A 22762-nucleotide genomic window follows, 5' to 3' on the forward strand; every position below is an offset into this window, starting at 1 on the left:
AAGGGTTAAAGAGAGGTGACTATCAGAAAGAGGGGGAGTGGCTCTCCGGGGTGAAACCCAGTTCAAGGACAGATATGGCGCTGTCTTGAGTAAGACTCGGGGTGGAGGGAGCGTTGGGTGCGGGCACAGACTGTGCAGGTGGATGAACGCGCATCCCCACTAACCTGCCGCTGGGAGCCCGGGGTGATCACAGGGCAGCTGACACTCTCGCTCACTGGCTGGTGGAGCATGGCGATATGATGGGGCTAGGTGGGAAGATGCTGTACAACAAAGCCGGGCGCTTAGTTCCTGCGGAGGATCTCCTTGTAGAGACTTCTCGGCTCTCCTCCTTGGCCAGCAGCTTGAAGTGTGAGCGACAAATTGCCTCAGTCTCGAGCGACTGCATGAGGAGGGATGAGGTCGCCTTCCTGCTCAAACCCAAACCCATTGTGGGGGCTGTGGAGATGGAGGGGTACTCAACCCAGCGCTGTGCGGAGTGAGAGGCCAGGGAGAGCTGGGCGCCACAGCAGTCAGAGCCTGACCTTAAATGATGCCCTGCTGGGGCAGGACCAGGGTTCCCTTTCTGTCACGGAAGCGAGAGCATGTGGGGAGAGCTCCATACGTGGCTCCCTTTGCCCTGCTCTGCCCTGCTTCACAGGCGGACACCGCAGGACCAGCGTGGGCCTTGCCAGTCGTAGGAGCAGGAGCGCTGGGCATGGGTAGGAGAGGGAGGAACGTTCCAGGCAGTGTTGCAGCCTCCCAGGGACTCCCAGAGCCCTCTCCCCAGGGCCACTCCTGGCTTTGGATGCTGGTTCCAGTGACCTGGCTCCAGGGCCTCGTGTCAGACCTGGAAGGACCCTTAGGTCCTGTCTACCTGGCCCTATCTATGGACAGATGAGGTCACTGGGGGAGATGACAGCCTCTACCTGAACGGCCAGGACAGCTTAGGATCTTCCCACATGTGGTCCTTGAGTGAGCTTCCATGATCTGTCTCCAGTGTGGCAGTGGAGGGGCTGGTGCTCCGTGTTTGCTGTTTAGGGCCAAGGGGCTGTCACTTGCTTTTTGTCTATTAGCATCCAGAGTAGCCACACCCCTCAGGACACTACAGGTGCTCACAGGCAGAGCCCTCTTGGAGATTTGTCTCACTCCCCTGTTCAAACCTTCAGTGACTTCTCTATGCACTGAGAATAAAATCCAGACTCCAGACCAGGGCCCTGACAGCTTCTCCAGGCTTGTCTCCCAGCCCTCACTTCTCAGGCTCCAGCCCCACAGCTGCCCTTTGCTTGCTTAGGGACTTCACGCGTGCTGCCCCTTCTGCCTGGAATGCCCCTTCCCTATGACTTTGCATGGCTCACTCATATCTATCCTTTAATCTCCCCTCAAATGTCACTTCTGCAAAGAGAACTTCCCTAACCCTTCTATCTGAGTCAGGCCACTCCTGTTAATTTGTCTCCTGTTCTTTTTCCTTACAACTCTCACCTCAATTCGTAATTTTATATTGATGTGTTTATTGGCTCAGGGTCAGTCTCCCCTTAATAGTTAATAGATTGTAGGCCTCATGAGTGGAGGAACCGCGTCTGATCTGTCCCACTTCATATCCAGCACCTGACAGGTGTCTCCCAATAAATATTTGTTGGTGAAGGAATGAGTAAGTGAATGAATGATATTAGCAGTCTTCATTTTAAAGGACAAAATTACAACTCCATAAACTTGTAAACACACGCATTAGTGACTATTTCCATTTTTTTAAAAAAAGGTTAACAACCAAAACAAGATTCAGGGAAATACAAACACCAAGGTTTATTAGTGCTTCTTAAAACTAACCCTGCGCTCAACAACCGTATATTACGCTTCTGCTGTAGACACTGTGCTTCTTGCCGGGAATACAAGTATGGATAAAATTTGGCTTTCACTGTCAAGGAGCTCACAGCCCAGTGGGGAGGGTGGACGTGTAAACAAATGGTTCTAATAGAATTTGTCAAGTGCTACAATTACATACCTACCTACCCTGCCTGGAAGCCCCGGCATCCAGGATTTGATGACGTCGTTGCTGCAAGTAGAAAGACAATGACAATTTTGTCAGCTGGACAGGGGAGAGGGAGGGCATTCTGGGCCCGAGGAACAGCCTGCAGAGGAACTGGGTCGGGGGAGGAGGAAGGTGGCTCATTTGGGGAACTGCCACTGGTTTGGTGTAAATGGAGTGCGGGTTGTGTGAGGGGGTCGGGTGGATCACAAAAGTCCATGCACGTATGCTGTGCTTAGGAGTTTGGATTTTGCTCTGGCTGCATGTGGGGATCGGGGATCCATTGGATGGTGTTCAGCAGTGGAGTGACATCACTCCTTCGTATTTGTGTATTGGAAGTATAACCCTAATAGCAGTGTATAGAATGAATGCAAGGGGGGTAAGAGATGGGTGGTCTGTAGAAAATAAGCCCCGTGGGGAGGTTACCTCTGTTGTCCCAGCAAAGATAACAAGAGTGTAAGTTAAAGCAATGGCATTCATTCATTTCAGTCAATAAATATTCTTTGATGCTTTTATGAGCCAAGCACCATGCTGTTGACAGAATATAACGTTAACGGCCAAGGTTTATTGAGTGCTCACTGTTTGCCCTGCTCTGTTCTAAGCACTAACATGCATTAACTGGTTTAATCCTCACCACAACTCTGTGAATCAGGTAGCATTATTACTCTCATTTTACAAAGGGGAAACTGAAGGAGAAGAGGTTATGTAACTTACAGGTGCTTGCACAGCTAGTGAATGACAGAGCCAGGATTTGAACTCAGGAAGTTGGGCTCCAGAATCCATGCTCTTAACCATTATCCTATACTGATATCATGGTAATAAAGAAGCAGGACGAGGCTCCTGGTCTCATAGAACTTACATTCTGGCCCTGGAGACGTCGAGGAGAAGACAGACTGGGGCAAGGTTTGGGTTGTAGACTCAGAAAAACGTGGTCCCTGCAAACAAAAGATGTCAGGGTAATTTCACAGGATATTGGCTTTGTGACTGGTGGATGGTTGTGTCAGTTGCAGAGTTAGGAAATGCAGGTTTGGGTGGTAGTGTGGTGGAAGGTGCACTTGGGGGGATAGGTTGAGTTCAGGTGGGGGTAAATTGGTGTTGGGCTGTCTGTGGGCTATGGAGGTGGAACCATCCAGCGGGAAGTTGAAGTCATACGTCCGGAGCATGGGAGAAACTTTTAAACGGAGACAGAGTTGGGAGGCATCAATACGGAGGTGACAGTCGAAGACACAGATGAAAAACAGTGCCTAGAAGATAGGCAAGATCAAGGCCCAAGAAAGAGAATAAAAGTTCATAAAAGATTGATAGATTTAACTACATTAAAATGAGACCTCTTTCATCAAAAAATATCATTAAAAGATGAAAAGAAACAAAACTGGAGAAGATGTTTGCAACACATATAACTACCAAGGACAACTATCCGGATTATATAAAGAAGTCCTACAAATCAGTCAGAAAAGACGATAGAATGGATAAATAAAGCACAGATCAGTAATGGTCATACAATGGAGCATTAGACTTCATATTAGAAAGGAACAAACTGTAACTATATCCAACAACATGGATAAAAAATAAAAACGTATGTTGAGAAAACAATCAGAGACCCAAGAGAATAGATAAATGTTATTCAATTTATGTAAAATTCAAAAATGGGTAAAGCCAAAATAGTCATGTATCACATAACGTTTCAGTCAATGACCGACCACATATACAATGGTGGTCCTATAAGATTAGTACCATATAGCTTAGGTGTGTGGTAGGCTATACCATCTGGGTTTGTGTGAAAACACTCTATGATGTTCACACAATGATGAAATCGCCTAACGATGCATTTCTCAGAATGTATCCCTGTCGTTAAGCAACTCATGACTGTATTGTTTAGATATATATAAACAGGTGATAAACTATTTTAAAAGATGAAGAAAATGAGCATTGTAGAAGTCAGGATGGCCAAAGGGAGGAAGCACCATTGGGAAGAAGTCCCAGTGGTCTTCTAGGGTTGGGCAATGTTCTGTTTCTTGACCTGGGTGCTGGTCCAATAAAGGTTTGCTTTATGATTGTTGATTATAATGTGCAGCTATGTTTAATGCACTTTTATGCATGTATATTATATTTCACATTTAAAAAGTATAAAAGAGAGAAAAGAAGAAACAAAGAAAGTGGAAAGAAAGATAGGAAGAAAATCAAGAAAGAGAGGGGCTAAGAAGTTTGTTGTATGAATTTCAAGAACGTAGGAGTGGCCAACTGTTCTAGAAATCAAATATCAGAAAGTGTTCCCATTGCATGTGACAAATTGCAGATGTGTAGGCAGAATTCTGAGATGGCACCCAATCCAGATTCCCACGCCCTGGTATACTGCTCCTCTTTATTATTCCCATCGGGAGCCTTGCTTTAGGAACAGTAGGGAGCTGACTTTCTCTGTGGTGGCTTTGGGTCTCTGGAATTCTTGTGAAGCCATTGCCAGCCATTGAGTGTGGGTGAGACCCATGACTATGATGAGATAGTCCCTCCCTTGTTACGTTAAGTAAGATTTCATCAAGCAGCCAAGTTGTGAACTGCCTTCTGGAGAGGGCCACATGGCTAAGACCGGAGGGTGGCCTCCAGGAGCTGAGGGTGGTCCCTGGCCATCAGTAAGAAGGAAGGAGAAACTTTCATCTTACAATCACAAGGAACTGAATCCTGCCAAGAACCCCAAGTTCCAGAAAGGAGTGCAGCCCAGCTGACACCCTGAGTCCAGCCTTGTGAGACCCTGAGCAGAGAGCCCAGCTGCATCGCTGGACTACTGACCCATGGACTCTGTGAGCCAATAAACGAGTGCTGTTTTAAGCCAGTAAGTTAGTGGTAGTTTGTTATGCAACAATAGGAAACAAACACAGCAGGTCATTGAGCACCTAAGCGTCAAGTTGGTGATTGAGAGAAGCCTGTGAAAGCCTTTAAAATAGGATTATGACATAATTTCCATGTGCTGTGGTCCCTCTGCATGGACTCAGTAAATCCTCCCTCATTTTGCTATTTGACAAATTTGACTCGAATAGATCATTACTTCATCCTGTGCTGGCGTAACATGTCCTTCCTACCATTGGAGCTGCACTGCTCAATTTGGATCCGATTTGATCCTCTTCATCGCCCGTGCCAGGCTTTGAGCTCCAAGAAACTGTCTTTGTAGAGTTTCTTTATCTTCATCTTTATGTCCCTGGTCCTTGGCTCTGTGTAGGACACATGGTGAGTGTCCAATAAATGCTGGCTGAAGGAGTGAACCAGTGAATGGTGAAGACCCATGTCACTTTATTATTCCCATCGGGAGCCTTGCTTTGGGAACAGTAGGGAGCTGACTTTCTCTGTGGTGGCTTTGGGCCTCTGGAATTCTTATGAAGACATTGCCAGCCATGTCAGGTAATTTGTAAGCTCTGGAAGACTTTTACAGGTGACTGCACTTGTGCCCCTCTAGGCCCAGTTGGCCACACGTCACTGACAAGGAGCCCAGGGAGAGGGCAGCTGGAGCAGCCCTGTCTACTGATGGTCTCAGAGATCTGAAGAGTAAAATGTTTCTGGTAGCCTCTCAGCAAGGTTATAGTTCTTCTGGACTGTCAGTTATTTGAAGGCATGAAACAGATGGACGGCTCAGGGATGTGATAAAGCCTGTGTAATCCCAGTTTTATAACTGAACTTCAGAAGAGTCCTTTGGCCAATGCTCTAGGTTGAGAAAGTAAATAGCACTTGGTCATGCTCTGCTAAGGTGAGTCGACATTATCCATCTAGTTTAGCACTGGATTCCGGCTTTCTGTCCTGTTGGAAGTGACTCTCATTGGATCTTAATTGCTTCCTTCTTTCTCTCCTTCTCTTTTCCCCTTTCTTCACTTCCTTTCTCTCTTTGCCAAAGCACAGCTTTTTATTTCCAGGTAACTTGTGCAGGTGCACCTCTCCTGTGTGACCAGAGGTATTCTTTAGACCACAGGCAATCTACCTCCGCCCTTTGATTCTAGGTTGAGTCTGGTTGCTTCTTCCTGGACCCTCCTGTTTCTGCTCTCCCTACATCCTCCTCCACCCAAGCCCCAGTCAAGGTGAAATGCCTTTGACCATGTTAGTTAAGGAATGCCCAGCAGTTGGGGTGAGTAGATTCACCCTCCTGTGGTCCACACTTGCATATGTGAAAGCACAGTTTCCAGCATAGCTGCAGGGCTGCTAAGATGGCATCCCTGGGTCGTTCGTGTCTTCATGTCGCCACACCCAGGCGGCAAAGGGGTGTGGTCCAGAGGGAGGCGTGTGTTGGTAGGGGGGTGCAGGCGCTTCTAGCAATGTTTCATTCTGCTGCCTGGCAACTCCAATAATAAGAAAGTGAGATATTCCCCTTTTCCCTTCTTTTTCTGTTTATGCCATGAACGTGAATTATTTTTTTCTCCATCTTTAATGTTTGTAAACTTGTTGCTGCATTTCTGTCCCTGAAAATCTTGAGGAGGGCCTGATGACACCCTACATCACATATTTCTACCAACCCTTCAGGAGCAGTCATAAGGCTAAAACATGGCTCCCCGCAGGGCAAAGAAAAGTATGTAAAACTGTATAATTGGAGCGCTGTCGTGTTCCCTCTGTAAGTTGGAGGGAGCCTCTCCTATTGGGTGACTTTCTCTGACTTTTTTACTGACTTGCTGCCATCAGACTCAGGAGCATTTGGTTGTCTGGGTCTGGGGGGAATCTGCACACCATGACCAGAAGCTTCATGGTTGCGTCCCATCTCCCTCCCTTGTGGCTGTCAGGGATCTGGGGTGGGGGATGAGTGGGGATGGAAATGGGCTCCATGACCTCACTTCGCTACGAGTTGATTCTCTTCTCAATTATCAAGTTGCCAAATATTCTTAGGTGGTACTGCAATTTGAGTTCCTCAAAAAACACTCTGTGGTAAAAAGATTTTGTTTTTAATCCACTTGACTAGTTTTTAATCAGTTTGATCCAGTTGATAGCCATTTCCTTCAAGCTGTCCTCTCCCTTTGTTTCTGTGACACAGCAGAGTCACTCTTGATCTTTTCTTCACAGCATCTCATGTCAGACCCAGGAGTATCATCTGCTCCCCGCCCACTTCCATGACCTGGTGGTCCTTGTGTGCTTCCCATCATCCAGTCAGGCCATGTTGAGGCCACCATGGATGACTGCTTCCTGCACAAAGGTTTATCCAGATTTTCTCTTTGAGATTTCTCTTGTAGCCAGTTCTTTGTGTCTAGTCTCATTAACACTGTCCTAGTCCAGGCCCTCATCTCTTCATTCATTCATTTAACATCTATTTATTGAATCTCTATTCAACAGTGACATGGGCTCAAGAGCCTGCTAGCCCTGCATTCAAGGCCCAGCTCTCCTTATTTCCAAGCTCTGTGACCTTGGGTGAGCTTTTCAATCTCTTTAAACCTTAGTTGCTTATCTGTAAAATGGAAAAAAGAATACCTACCTTACGCTGTTGTCAGGATTAAAATAATATATGGCTTGTAAAGCACTCAGCAGAAGTCTGGCAGGTTATAGGCATTCAATACTTGAGATGTTGCTGTTGCTTAGCGCCACCTGCTGTGCTGGGCACCAGTTAGGAGTGAAGGAGCCTGACCATTTACGAGAATGAGATGAACATGCACACAAGCAAGTCAATAAAGTGCTACACTTGCAGCAAAAGACATCTGTAGGGGATGTGTGGAGTCACAAAGCCCAGCTGAGAAGGGATCAGGAAAAACCTTGGATGGAAGGCAACAACTGGGCTGCTTTTTGAAAGATCGCAAGCTGAGTCATCTTTCCAGACTCCACCATAGCCAAGTCCGTCGTCTTTCACCAGCAACTGCCAGACCTCTTCACTGCGTTCTGCAGTATCTCTCTTGTCCTCCTTTGAGTCATTCTCTATGAACGGTCAGAGGGACCTTTTGAAACATAATCCACATTGGTCATTCTGTAACCATGGCCCATGCAGGGCCAGTTCAACTGACCCCATCTTATCAATAGATTAATTAACAGTGGTTTTTCAGGAACTGAGACCCCTCGTCCAGTTCAGGCCAGTTGAGACCACCAACCCATCAACTGAGCCTGTGCAAATGCTTCACAAGTGACCTTTTTGACTTTAGGGAGCTAAAAACTCCACCCTCAGATCATGGTAACACCACCATTTTGTGAACAGCCATTCTACAATGAGCCATGAAGCTTGACTACGCTTGCCCAGATCATCAATTACCTCACTTCTCCTTACCTCCAGTCACCTGTCTCCATACTTCAGACCACCCTGCCCCCTCATCCCATACATTGTGACCCACACCCTGGATTAGGGAGACAGATCTGAGAGCGTATGCCCCTGTCTCCTTGCAGACGGATCTAGCAATAAAGCTGATTTCTTTCCCCAAAAGCTGATGCCATAATAATTGGCTTTTTTATGTGCATTGGGCAAGAGAACCCGAATTTTGTGTGGTACCAATCCACTGCTTAAAACCTTCCAATGGCTTCTACTTGTGCTTGGAATACAAAGAAAACTCCTTTGCATAGTCTCCAAGGCCCTATGTGACTGTCCCCGCTTTCTCCAAGCTTAACTCCTGTCCCTCTGTCCCTCTTACTGATGTCATCTATGTTCTTCTGCCCAGACTTTCTCTGTGCAGTACCCACTGCCTGAAATACCTTCCCTAGGGCCAGCTCCTTCTCACCCTTCAGGCTTCAGTTCAACCTTAATGCCTCTCGAGTCTTTCCTGCCCACTTTATCTAAAGCAGAACTCCTTCTTCACCACGTCGCCTATATGTTTTGGTCGGCACCTTATTTTTTCCCTTCCTATCCCTTATCACTATCTGATATTAGCTGTGTGTTCATTGGTTTACTTTTTTTTAGTGCGTGAGCACCCCACTTATTGTAAACTCCTCATTTGTTGTGCCTGGCGCATGGATGGCCCATGGCTGGCATTCAAGTATTTGTTGGATACATTAATAAGCTGAGAAGATCTCATTGTGGCTGGAGAGCTTACAAGGCTACATGGGCAGGACCCTCCGTATCTCAATCAGTGGCCTCTTGCCTTGCTCCAATCAATTCCAGACACAGTAAGACCAACTTTCCTAAAACCCGCTATCTTCATGTCCCTTCTCTTTGATAACATCCCATTGCTTGTTGCATCTAAAATTATTATTCTTGATTACATTTAAAACAATTTTTTTTCATTTCAAAATTGACATCTAGTTATTATAGAACGATTGGAAAATTCAGTAAAGGAAGGAAGGAAAAGAGATTGCTCACAATTCTTCCATCTAGTTATAATCATTGCTAACATTTAGATGAGTTTCTTTTCAAGCTATTTGCTATGAATATTTTAAATGCAATCATCATACGGCAAATATGAAATTGTATAAATTTATTTTTAAGAAAGAATCTTTTTTCCTGATTATAAAAGTGTATGCATTTACTGTAAAGAATTATAGAAAATGAAAATGTAAAGGAGAATAAGATTCTTCTGTATTCTTATATCCTTTTTGTACACACACACATGCACACACACACCACACACACACACACCCCAGTTGGCATTTCATTGTATCCCACAAAATAAATTCAACTTTACCACACATTAAGGAGAACTGACTATTTTATAAAACACTTTGTTGGAAGATAGGAAAGAGAATCCACATCACATCCTATCCATCAGAAACGTATCCAAATTCCTATTAGATGCCTCTCTCTCCACTAGGTCTCCTTCCGGGCAGGGCAGTGTAGCCGGCAAGATAGTCAAAACTGTGAGCACAGGTGTATAGTCAAAACTGTGAACACAGGTGTATAGTCAAAACTATGAACACAGGTATATAGTCAGTCAAAACTGTGAACACAGGTATATAGTCAAAACTATAAACACAGGTATATAGTCAAAACTGTGAACACAGGTATATAGTCAAAACTGTGAACACAGGTATATAGTCAAAACTGTGAACACAGGTATATAGTCAAAACTGTGAACACAGGCATATAGTCAAAACTATGAACGTAGGTCCTGTTGCCAGAATTGCTTGGTTTGATCCCCAAGTTCTGCTCCTTACTAGCTGTAGGACCTTGGATGAGCTACTTAACCTCCCTCTGCCTCAGTTTCCTCATCTGTAAAATGGGGATAATGATAGTACCTACCTCATAAAGTTGTTATTCCCTAAAAAAACATGCTTAGAATGATGTCTGGCACATAACGAGTGTTAGGTGTTCTTCTTCTTGTGTTTAGCTTCCCCCAATTCTTTCTATGTTTTGGAAAAATTCAATTACCACCTCATTTTGTATCCCTCACTCCACACAACAAAAGCCGCATGGCCGAAAAATTTACCTCTACTAATTGTAATGTGCCTGCCTGTGATATGTGTGTTTGTGCATGAACACATCACCATCCACCCTAGGGCTCATCAAGGTAAGCTTCTAACATAAGCAGATATTTCCCTGGAGAGGATTTCTGCTGCTTGGGAAATAAGAGTCATTTTTGTCTTCGTTTCTCATTCACAGTCCTCCAAACTCTCTTTTTATATATGCATTTGTATGTATAAGAATAGTCAAGATCACACTACACATATTCTTCTTAAATAATAATTAACAGAGGAACCTTCACATATCTTAGCTCGAAGATGATATGAATAGAGGCTAATGACATAATATTTGCTTCTTGGTATTGTGTTTCTTTTTAAAAATCAAAAACAAAACAAAAAATTTTGTACCACTGAAAATATAGAAAAATTGCTATTAAAGGGCCTTATTATTATGTGGCCATATTTAACTTTTTTTTCAATGGAAGGCAAAAAAAGATCCTTAGTCTAGTAATTTTCCTAGCAAAGCCTTCTACCATGTTAATCATTTACTATTGTTCATAACTACTGGAACAGAATAGCAGCAATTATTTTTTTTGATACCCATTAAGCATGGCAAGAAAATACCATCGCAATTATGGAGTGATGCATATGGCTCAAAACCACACCTCCAGGTGCTGGAAAAGATGCAGAAGCAGAAGAGAAAGAGATGATGGGACTCTGCATGGCTAAGCTTTACAGCTTGGTAAACACATAATTGGGCTGGATTACTAAGATTTGAGATCCAAATCCAGCAAGAAAGGACCCACAAATACTTTCATACGCGATTTCAGTTTTGTGTTCCAAATTTATCCCTTGGCCAAATGGATTTTTTTTTCCATAAAAGTTATGTCTTCCATGCCCCTATATAAGAATATTTTTATGCTGCTTCTACATATCACAAACAATTTGGCTGGGAATGAAATTCTTGTATCCTTAACTTTCTTCACTCAAAATGGTCTGGATATAACTTTAAAAAAAAAATAACATTGCTGAGAAGTCTGTAACATAAAGTCCATTCCTTTGCTTGTGATGCAAATAAAAAATTTCCCTTTTGTGGTTGGTTATAGTACTTTCTTGCATTTCCTTATAATTAAAAACTATTTCCAAAAGGTTTCTAGAAATGGGTCAAGTCATTGATTTTGCCTGGAATCCAGACTGTGCTTTTATAATTCCTACTCAGGCTGTTTTTCAGTTCTATAGCATGTTCTTTAATTATGTTTTTGATTATTTCTTCTATTTGTTCTAACGTCTTCTTTAGGAACATTTATTATTCCTATGTTAGATCACCATTCTTTTTTATGTCTGCTGCTTGGGAAATAGGATTTGTTCCGTCTTGTTTTCTCACTCCCACTCCCTCAGGCTCTCTCTATCTCTGTCTACATACCTGTCACCTTCTTTCTCATAGTTTTCATGTCTTTGTTCTTTTCTTCTGCTTTCTGGGAGTGCTTCTCAAGCTTGTCTTCATGTTACTGATTTGGGGGATCACAGTTAATTCTGCTCTTTACTCACACAATGTGATTTCCCCCCAACTTTTTATTATGAAAAACGACCACATGAAAAAGTTGAAAGAATAATGTAATGATCATCACATAAGTTCAATAATTGTTAATATTTTATTTACTTCTAATATATGCATATTTCCAATGCTGACCCATCTGCAAATAAATTGTAAATATTATCACATGTCCCCTTTTACATACTTCAGCATCTATCTCTTAAAAGTATGGAGACTCTTCTCTATAATCTCAATACTGTATAACAGCTAAAAAATTTAACAACAATTCCCTAATATCTAATATCTGGACCATACTCAAACTTCCTCAATTGTCCCCAAAATGCCTTTTTTCCAAATCAGTGCATAATCAAGGTTAATACATTGCTTTATATTATTTTGCCTCTTTGGTCTATTAACCTAGAGCAGTTCCCTCCTCCCCTCACCACACTTTTTCGTGAGATTGATGTGTACACTCTCCCACATTCTGGATTTGTCTGATTGTTTCCTCTGGGTGTATTTGGGTCTTCCTCCATCCCTGTATTTGCTATAATGTGAAAGCTAGGTTTAAAGGTGTGGTTGATTCTGCTTAAACATTTTTGGCAAGAATACTTCATAGTGATACAATACCCTTCATATTGCCACTTGTTCCATTATTCATGATGCTAAGTTTGATTATGTTGTTAAGGTAGGAACAATAGGAGCTCTCTATTGTAAAGATATATTTCCTCTTTGAGATTAGAAAGTGATCTGTGGAGTGATATTTGGCACCAACGTGAATTTTATTTTTTCTATTGCATGTTTAATTTTCCTGTAATATGTCCTTATCTTCCTCTTCATATAATATTATCTGCCGTCTTTTCATCTCAGATCATTTTCTCTTGGCTCTGCTTTATGAAGGCCATATCTTTTCGTATGCTTTGGAGAATGCCAAGTACTATTTCTCAATTTTCCTTTTGGTTTCTGCAATAAACCACTTCCAGAGCTCTGGACATTCGCTAGGTCTTTAGGATGATGGATGCTTTCCAATATTCCACACTGTGTTTTCATAGGTGCTGTCTTGGCTTTTGGTTTACTCCTCCTCAAAGCAGTAGGGATCCATCCAGACCTAGTATATGTCCACAGAGGGGTGTGTGGCTCACCGTGGCATCTCTCTCTTTGTTCACTTATCTACCTGTCAAACTCCCTTTCTGGATTCATCTCTGGGCACCAAGTCAAGGGGAAGGTCTCCCAGCCCAAATCCTGTGTCTCGCAGGCTCTCATCTCCTCCACTCCACTGGACTGAAATGCCTCTTCTCCAGCCCCCACTGCTCAGTTCTCTGACATCTGAAAGTAGTCTTCAGAGTTCACTGCCTCTGCCTCTTCTTGACTTGTATCCCTCTCTCCCCTCACCTCTCACTGCCTGACCCATTGCCTTTGGAAGTAGAAGTCTAGAAACAGATATATAAAGAGAGAGGGGCTCCTGAGGGGCAAGGGGGTGAGGGACTGAGGGAGAAGGAACACAGTTCTTTGCCTACTTCTAAAAGTAGCTGCTCTGTGCTCTGAACTGCCAGTTTTCAATAAAATTTTGTGTTTTGGAGTAGAGGTCAGGCAGTGACCAAAGGAATGAGGGTCCCTCTGTCTATGTTGAGACAGATGTCCTCATATCTGCTTCAGATTGGGCTTCTCAATCCAGTTTTATAAGCTTTGTAGTTAGTAACTGGGGATTGATCGACTATTAGACTTAATTTTCAGTGAGTGCCCATCCCCCATCTTCATCAATATTTTAATGGGCTGTTGGGAAAGTTATGTTGGTAGCTGACATCCAGGTCACCGTGGAAGCCCCCTGACTGTCAAGTCCCTCTGGAGTCCAGCCCTATTTCTTACCCGTTTCATTTCCACTGTGCCTAGGCCCTTTCCATTCCAGTCTGGAGAGCGTCTTTATTCTATTCCAGACATCAGGCTCATTCTTACCTTCATCTAGTTGGTCCCTTTCACCTGGAACCCTTTCCTCCACCAAGCTCCTCCTTATGGTATCTCTCACCTCCTCCGCGAATGTTTTCTTGAGCGTTCAGTCCCTCACATCTCCCTCCGCCTTCTGAATTCCTATAGCACGTAATGTCTGAGCCACCCCTGTCAGCCCCCATTCTATTCTATGTCCACTTTGTCTTTTTGTTTCATGGCTGTCAGCTTTATCTCCTGGACTAGCCTGAAGCTCCTAAGGGCAGGGACTAGGGTCTTCTCTCCAAGCCCTCCCTACCATCTCCAGAGCAGGTGGGAGAGTTTGGTGTTTGGTATTGAGTGTTTGTGCCTCTAACTTCTGTACAAGCGGCCTGGGAGGGGAGACAGCAAATGAACTTAAGACAGGATGGGGTTCCTGAGCTCTAATGATGCTCTTTCTATGACTCATCTGCTGTGTTCCCTACAGCCACCCCCTACATGGTGTTCTCCATACGCCAGTTCATTCACCCAGAAACACCCTCCTCGGGCACACAGCGGTGCCATCAGGCTAGTCTCAGTTTCTTACAGCTTTGATTTAATTATCTGTAAAGTCAAAGAATAATGCCTTCCTCCCAAGGTTAGAAATACGTGAAAACTAAAGTTTTTTGTCTTAATGTAGTCAAATACTTTATCGATTCTTCCCTTTAAGGTTCGTGGTGTTCGTGTCTTAAGAAATCCTCTGCTTCCTTTTACTGGCTATGGTAGCAAGAGTTTCAGGGTATGTACGTGCTAAGTTGCTTCAGCTACATCCCAAGGATAGGAAGCAAAAGTCTGTAGTTCTGAGGGCCAACCCTGGGAAGAGGAAGGGCATGGAGGAAGAAAGAGAGAGAGCCGGAGGACTGTCGGCACCAGACCCTACACTGAGCTAGTCCTCAACAGCACGATTTCTAGAGTTCCGCTGGACTCAGGCCCCATAGCCCCAGGAAGATGCTGAGTCATGACCCCTGGCCCCTGGGATAAGAGAGCTCCTCAGGCCACAGCACCCAACAGGCCAGGGAAGACCTCTGTCCTTGGGCGTGAGGAATCTCTTAAGACAGAGAGGCCAAGATTCCCCTGGAGTGCAGCAAGGACGGCCCGCAGGAGGTCAGCACACTCTGAAGGCAACTCTGAATCTTTGTCCAGGATGGTCCTTTCCTTTTGAGGACAGTGTTAAATGAGGGAATGCGTGCGGAAGTGTGTCTTGCTCAGTGCTGGGAATGTCCTGGGCACTCAGAAATATTTGAATCTAAGTCTCCGTTAACACCTATTGCTGCGTAGTCTGTCCTGGAATGAGCTGTAGCAGCTGCTCTTCTCTCTCCCTCTTTCTTTGTCCTGTCTCCTATTCTTTTCCTTCTTTCTTTTTCGTTTGTTATTTCAGAGACTCTGTACTGCTGGATTGAAATGGCATGTTTTTCTGGCTCCCATGGCCTGTTGCCTTGATGTGCTGAACAGTTGGGGTATAAAAAAATTCAGTCTTTAATAGTCACTGCCACTGGGTGTCTTTCTGTCAGCAGTCCTCTCCTTTGTCCTCATTCATTCATTCACTCATTCATTCATTTGGTCATTCACTCATGCACCCAGCCATCCATCCAATCACTCATTCATTTATTTTTGGCAACTTTGTAAATGAAAATGAATAGCTTGGAGAGAGAATGAATAGCTTGGAGAGAGAGAGAGGGAGAGAGAGAGAGAGTGTGTGTGTGTGTGTATGCACACATGTGCGGGTATGTATAATTGCAGCCACCTACTGGTTACCATGACAAACTACAGGATGAAGATGGGAGAAAAAGGGTCAGGGAGGGAAGGCAGAGCTCCAGCCAGCCAGGCCTTCCCTGGGGCAAGAAACAGACACAATTACACATTACACAAATCTGCTTTTATTATATTAAAATGTGTTCATAATTCCTTTTGATTATGTTAGGGAAATTCCCGTTCAACTCCCATAACCTTTAGGAAACTCACCATAATTCACAGACCATTGGCACCCCCTGATGTGTCTCAGCTAAATTGGGTTCACCGAAAGGGAACAAGGACTCTGGGAAAGAGGGGCTGGGGCTAGGTGGGAGGTGGGAGCTGATGAGAAGCAAGATTGTTGCATCCCTGGGAAGATGACATCAATGATCTGCTAACTGTAGCAAAAACCATTTGGGTTGTGATGTAAATTATCAAGAGTTTGGTGGGAGCCAGCCCTGATGGCTTAGTGGTTAAAGTTTGGCACACTCTGCTTTGGTGGCCCAGGTTTGGTTCCCGGGCACAGAACCACACCATTCATCTGTCAGTGTCATGCTGTGGCAGCGGCTCACACAGAAGAACTAGGAGGAGCTACAACTACAACATACAACTATGTACTGGGCTTTGGGGTGGGAAAAAAAAAAGAGAGGAAGGGACCAGCCCCAGTGGCCTAGTGGTTAAGTTCAGCATGATCTGCTTCAGCAGCCTGGGTTCAGTTCCCAGGTATGGACCCACACGACTCTGTTAGCAGCGATGCTGTGCTGGTGGCTCACATACTAAAAAACAGAGGAAGATTGGCAATAGATGTTAGCTCAGGGTGAATCTTTCCCAGGGGGAAAAAATTGCAGATTTAAAAAAAAAAAAGAAGTGATAAGGAGTTTGGTGGGGGGAAGGGCTGGGAAGAAAACACCTATTTAGAAGAGATGATAAGGCACTGGAGAACTGTCCTTGGATGGAGGGCCGGTCCATGCTGGGTGAAGAAGACCATCGAGGGAAACCTCCTGTAGCCTGGAGGTTCAGGTCAGCTTGGCGCTGATTGAGCTCATCCTGGGTGAAAAGGGGGAGGTGGTGACACAGCCCAGGAGGTGCTGGTGCCAGGTGACTTCAAGACATAGAAGCTGCAGATGAGAGAGGGAAGATGATTTCGTTAGAGGCATCTCGGGGAATGTGTGAGCAGAAGTGATGATGTGGAGAAAATAGCCCTCCAGATGAAAATTCAGCACAATGTTCCTTACCACATCCTATTCCGGGAGATGGCTCATCCTTGCAGCCGTCTCAGCTCACTTTGAATTCACAAGCCCACTCAGGTCCCCTTGTACCCCTTCTTACCTGGATGGACACAGGGCTTGTCGAGTCTCAGCTGCCACCTCCCCAAACCTCTCAGAGGCAGGCCACGGGAAGACAATTTCCAATGTGGATGGGAAAAACTCTGTCCTCAAAAGGAAAGAACCATCCTGGACAAAGATTCAGAGTTGCCTTCAGAGTGTGCTGACTTTCTGTGCGCGGTCCTTACCATGCTCCAGGGGAATCTCGGCCTCTCTGTCTTAAGAGTCACGTCCAAGGACAGAGGTCTTCCCTGGCCTGTTGGGTGCTGTGGCCTGAGGAGCTCTCTTATCCCAGGGGCCAGGGGTCATGACTCAGCATCCTCCTGGGGCTATGGGGCCTGAGTCCAGCGGAACTCTAGAAATCGTGCTGTTGAGGACTAGCTCAGTGTAGGGTCTGGTGCCGACAGTCCTCCGGCTCTCTCTCTTTCTTCCTCCATGCCTTTCCTCTTCCCAGGGTTGGCCCTCAGAACTAGACTTTCGCTTCCCATCCATGGGATGTGACAGAAGCAACTGAGCACATACACACCCTGAAACTCTTGCTACCATAGCCAGTAAAAGGAAGTAAAGAATTTTTTAAGACACAAACACCATGAATCTTAAAGGGAAGAATTGAAAAAGTATTTGACTACATTAAGACAAAAAACTTCAGTTTTCACGTACTTCTATTTCATCTCAAATAAGTGAAAACACAACTCAAAGACAGAGATAATATATTAGCAATATGTATTGCTGACAGAAATTTGGTGTTAAGAATAGATAAATATTGCATATAAATCCGTAAGATAAAGACAAACAACACAACAGAAAAATGGGTCAAGAAGAGGAATAGGCAGTTCACGGAAGAGGAAGCTTCAGTGGCTGGTAAACTCATGACAATTTGCTCAACCTCACCAGCAATCAGAGAAATGCAACCAGAAACAATGAGATGCCATTTCATACTGGCTGAGAGAAACACGTTTCTTCCCCAATCTTGATGTTGACTTTAAAAAGGAAGATTGCCCTAAATATTCACAGCCTCTTGTCTTACCCTTCCCCCTCCCCATGGAGATGGAATGAGTTACCTAGTTGGGGGGGGGGGGTCTTTGGCCCATGTTTTTCTGCTGGGTGGAACTTATCTAAAAAAGATCCTGAATGCAAGGAGTTTGGTCTCTTTTGCTTTCCCTCGCCACCTAAACCAGCACGATCCAGCAGCCCAGGTAAGTGTGATTGTGCTGCAGATTCAATCTTTCCACGAGTGGGCTGTTCTGGGGCCTAGCAAGCTCTCTGGCTCTCATTGTAACCCAACTTTATTGCCGGTAAAGGTGGTGTTTGCTTCTCCATCTGCTGAGCCCTTTGTCTTATTTCCCATTTGGCTCAGAGCTTGGGAAAGGAGCAGTAGTCTTATTGGTTAGGGTCCCCCAAAGCCTACCCATTAGTTGACAAAAAGGAAAAAAAGTAAGAATACCAAGTGTTGTCAAGAAAGTGGAGCAAGAGGATGTCTATATGCTGCTGATGAGAGAATAAATCGATCTACTACTTTGGAGAGAAATTGAGCACTATTAAACTTGCAGGTGTTAATTCTTTAAGGCCCCCAGTTCCTCTTTAAGTAGATACTCTCACCTACATGAATATGAGTGTCCATTCAGCACTGTTGGTAAAAATGAAAAATAGAGACCATCCTAGATGTCCATCAGTAGGCAAAATGAAGAAATAAATCATGATATACTCATGCAACGGAGTACTACACAGCTACGCTTATCAATATGCATAAAGAAAATGTTGCGTGAACACAAGTTGCCAAAGGAGACATAGAAATGATAGCATTTAAATAAAAGTTGAAAATTGTACAGAACAATGCCGTCTATGTGCGTGTGGTGTTGGTGGTGCTATGTGGGAAGGTAGGGGCTGTGCAGGCACCGAATATGCATTATTACGTGTCATCAGCCCAGTAATATGGTAAAGTTGGTACGATTAGGGATGAGAAACTAGGAGATACGTGGCTAGTAAAGGATACAGAGAAGAACAGAACTACGTCTATGTTACCCCAAGGCTCCCCGCTTTCTAGTGGACTTCATAAGGGCAGCTGGAGGAGGTGGGAAGATGGGATAAGGAGAGTCACACGGGCTTTCCCTTGCTCATGGACAGGGGGCCCTGGGTCTTCATTCTTAGATGCATCTGGGTGGATTCCTTCTCCTGCCCAGGCATCTGATCCCTTCAGCTTTTTCTCCATCCTTCAGCATCCTCAAATAGAGCACGATAAGATGAGACTCGAAGACTCAAGACGTGGCAGTGACATTTTTGTAAAAGGTGAAAGACAGAAAGTAAAAGTTCATAGACAACTGAGAAATGTTGAAAATTTCTCCCAACGTTGGATATTGTATCAATGAAGAACTGCCATCAGGTATAATGGAAACTTGAAAAACAGTGGTTTAAATGAATTAGGAGTTTTATTTTTCTCTTGTTACAAAAAGTTCAGAGACAGGTACTTAAGGGCGTGGTTCAAGGACTCAAGGATAACAGGACAGAGGTCTCAGCCAGTTCTTGGCATTTTCCCCATAGTTGCCCTGTGGTCGCTTCCAGGTTGGAATAAGGAGAAAGTTCAAGGCCAAAAGGAGGCTCGCCAGCTGAACTGATCTGCCCTTAGATAAGTGGGCATGCTCTGTGATATCCCACCCAGTAATTTCTACTTACGTCTCGTTGGCCAGAACTCACACTCAGCCACCCTCTCTCCTAGGGAAGCTGGAAAATGTAGGGTATTTTTTAAGTTAGGTCCACCAACAAAATTGCAGTTCTGTTAGTAAAAAAAGAAAAGGAGTATTGATACTGGATAGCCCAAAAGGACTGAAATCCCTCTGATGGGAAAGAAGAAAGAACTTTTACCCTTGAAAATCTGGAGTATGGTCTCAAAGGGGTCAATAACAACTGGAGATTAAATTTTAAAAATCCATTTGAATTTTAAATTCAATTGTCTATCTGGGTTTTTTTTTTTAAAGCCAGTGTTCTAAGTTACTTATTGGTTAAAGTACATTACTGTTTACCCCAGAAACTTTTAAGTGAAGTCCATACTCCATGAAGAAGTCTCATATTGATCCTGTTGTTTCTTGCACTCCCGACATGTGCTCACACGTCCCTGCGGAGGGGTGTGTGTGAACAATCCATTTGAGAAGCACAACCCAGAGAGACAGGCAGGATGGGAGGCGGAAGAGGAGGTGGGGATTTCAATTTATTCCCTACTTGGGAGCAAATGTTGATACATCTTTAGAACTCCTTGCGCAATCCTGGTGGCCTTCCTCCCCAGCACACGCTGTTCCAAGCCGTTTCTCTGCCCTGACCGCACTCGGTCCTCCCATGGCTGCTGGCTTAAGCTGTGTAAAGCTCTTTCAACACCTTTTCTAGTTCACTTTTCACAAGCACGGTAGCTTAGCTCCGGTTCTCCAGAAGCAGCCTCTAGACAGGGACTTGTGTGTACGCGATTTATTAAGAAAGTACTCCCTGGTGAAAGGAGTAAGGGGTGAGAGAAGCATGACCAGAAAGGAGAAAATGCCAAGTGAGGGCACCCCTATAGACTAATTACACCCCCCAAATTCATATGTCGAGGCCCTAGCCCCAGATGTGCTGGTATTGGGGGGGGGGGGCCTTTGGGAGGTAATTAGGTTGAGATGAAGTCATGAAGGTGGGTCCCTCATGATGGGATTAGTGTCCTTATAAGAAAAGACACCAGAAAGCTTGCTCCTCTCTCTCCCTCTCTCTCTCTCTCTCTCTTTCTCTCTTTCTCCCTCCCTCCCTCTCTCCCCCAACCCCTGCTGTGTCTCTCTCCCCTCTCTCTCTCTCCTCTCTCTCTCTTTCTCTTTCTCTCTCTCTCTCTCCATCACATGAGGATACGAAGAGAAGTTGGGTAAGAGGGATGCAAGGGAATCCAAGCTGAGCGCTCACGGCATCTGCTACCCACACGGGTGGCCTCGCAGCTGTGTGCTCCCCTCAGTGGGCAGCCCTGTCACCCACCGGCCCACAGGGAGCTCTGTCTTCTGATTGTGGCCAGGATTCTTTCTTGCAGTTTACCCTCGCGCTGGGTTAAACTCAGATCCCGCCTCACCGATGTCTGATCCCAGAGAGAATTTAAAATTCGTCTGTATGTTCTATTTATTGTCACGCAGACAACATTGCAACAGGTTGCCTGCAGGAAAATGAAAACAGAACTGTAGTATTTGATGCACCTCTGTGATTCCTCTTGGCAGCAGATTTTGCCTCTTTCTCAGACCAAAAATATCAGGGTGAGACCCAGAGAGCTGCCTGAGAGACCAACAAACCATATGGGACTATAAGCTGCGAAGAACCAACGTGGATTTCGATTTAGTGCAGAAATGCTGCCACATCTGCGGGTGAGCCCGGGATGTTTCTGTTCTTAAGGAGCCCAGACGCCATCTAACCTGAGACCACCTCCCGCAAACTGCCCCCTCCATGAACTTCTAAATTCTTCGTCTTTTCTGACAAATTTCACACTCATTTTAGTTAGTACTTAAAGTTAAAATACAACATTTATGTGTGGTTGGGTCCATTGCTGCATGATTTATAATTCTCAAAGACTAGGGGGAGGTGAGCTACGCAATAAAGGGAAATTGGCTAAATAAATTATAGCATGGCTACATCCTGGGATACAGGCAGCCTTTAAAGAGGTTCTTTGAGAATATTTAAGTTCATGATATAGATAGATAGATAGATAGATAGATAGATAGATAGATAGACATAGATATAAATATATAGAGATGTAGATATAAATTAGCATATAATATATATAAAATTAGTGTCAAACATTTCATATTTTACCCTTTAGAGTTGTCCTTAAGAAAATACAACCACTCTAAAAACAGAGCTGAATGTACTCGATAAAGGATTTCTCCTTTCGTGTCAGTTTGGAGAAGTTACAACCATCCTAAATCTCAATAAGAGAGCCTTGTGCAGGACTGACAGCAGGGCTATCATCTACAGCAAACACTTCAGAAAACTTTAAAACTTTCTCTCCTTTTTTGCCCTGAAAGATCAACCAATCAGTAACTCAGATAACACCATCTAAGAGTTCAGGAAATTTTAACTCATAAAACATTGTTAAATGAAAAAAAAAATCATGCTACAGTTTGTACAGTAAGATCCCCATTCTATAAAAATAACAAAAGAAAAACATTACGTACTTGTGTCTGAAGATATATGTATATGAAAAAGTCTGAAAAGGAGAGCACAAACGGACCCCACAGTGGACACCATTTTTCCGTGTTGATGCCATCTCTGAACTTAGGGACTTGTAGAGGGTAGAAAGATCCAGAAAAACACAATAGAAAAGCCAAACACAACCCAGGGAGGAGCTGAGTAGAGAACAGGGTGCTGGCAGACACTGGTTCAGGGCATTTGGAGCCTAATAGGCCTGGGTTCAAATTCAGACCTGTCACTTACCAGGTGATACTGTGGGCAAGCTACTTTTCTCTCTAAGCTGCAATGTCTTCATCTGGAAAATAGGGTTTATAATGCCCACCTTGCAGTGCTATCTGAGCATAAAAGCACTAATATTGTAAAATGTTTAGCAAAATGGCTGGCATAGAGGCAGGGCTCAGTCAGTGGGAGTAGGGTTTTTAAAAACCAACTTTATTGAGGTGTAATTTGCATACAATAAAATGCACCAGGCCCCACAAATCATGTAGCTGTAGCCTCTCCTACCATCACCATAGATTAGATTTGCCTTTTCAATGGTTTGATATGAATGGAATCATAAGGATGTGCTTCTTTCACTTGGCCTAATGTTTTTGATATTCACCTATGTTGTTGCCTGTACCATCAGCTTAATTCCTAACAGCCCCAAACTGGCAGCTCTCTCAATGTCTATCAGCAGGTGCATGGTGTGCAGTAAAGAATTAACCAGAGACATGTCTGGCCTTTGCTTTTGGCTACTGGGAGGGGATCTGTAGGCCCCTGGGA

General features: G+C 44.3%; 1 protein-coding gene across 1 annotated transcript in view; it reads right to left on the reverse strand.

Annotated features, from left to right (window-relative positions):
- Positions 1–1520, reverse strand: part of TLR5 (toll like receptor 5) — a 50443-nt gene extending 48923 nt beyond the window's left edge. The window contains exon 1 of the mRNA XM_070501462.1: positions 165–1520. The gene's annotated coding sequence lies outside the window, so the exon portion shown is untranslated. The remainder of the gene's footprint in view (positions 1–164) is intronic.
- Between the last annotated feature and the right edge of the window lie 21242 nt (positions 1521–22762).

This window comes from Equus asinus, chromosome 30, assembly GCF_041296235.1.
Source record: "Equus asinus isolate D_3611 breed Donkey chromosome 30, EquAss-T2T_v2, whole genome shotgun sequence".
Classification (NCBI taxonomy): Eukaryota; Metazoa; Chordata; class Mammalia; order Perissodactyla; family Equidae; genus Equus; species Equus asinus.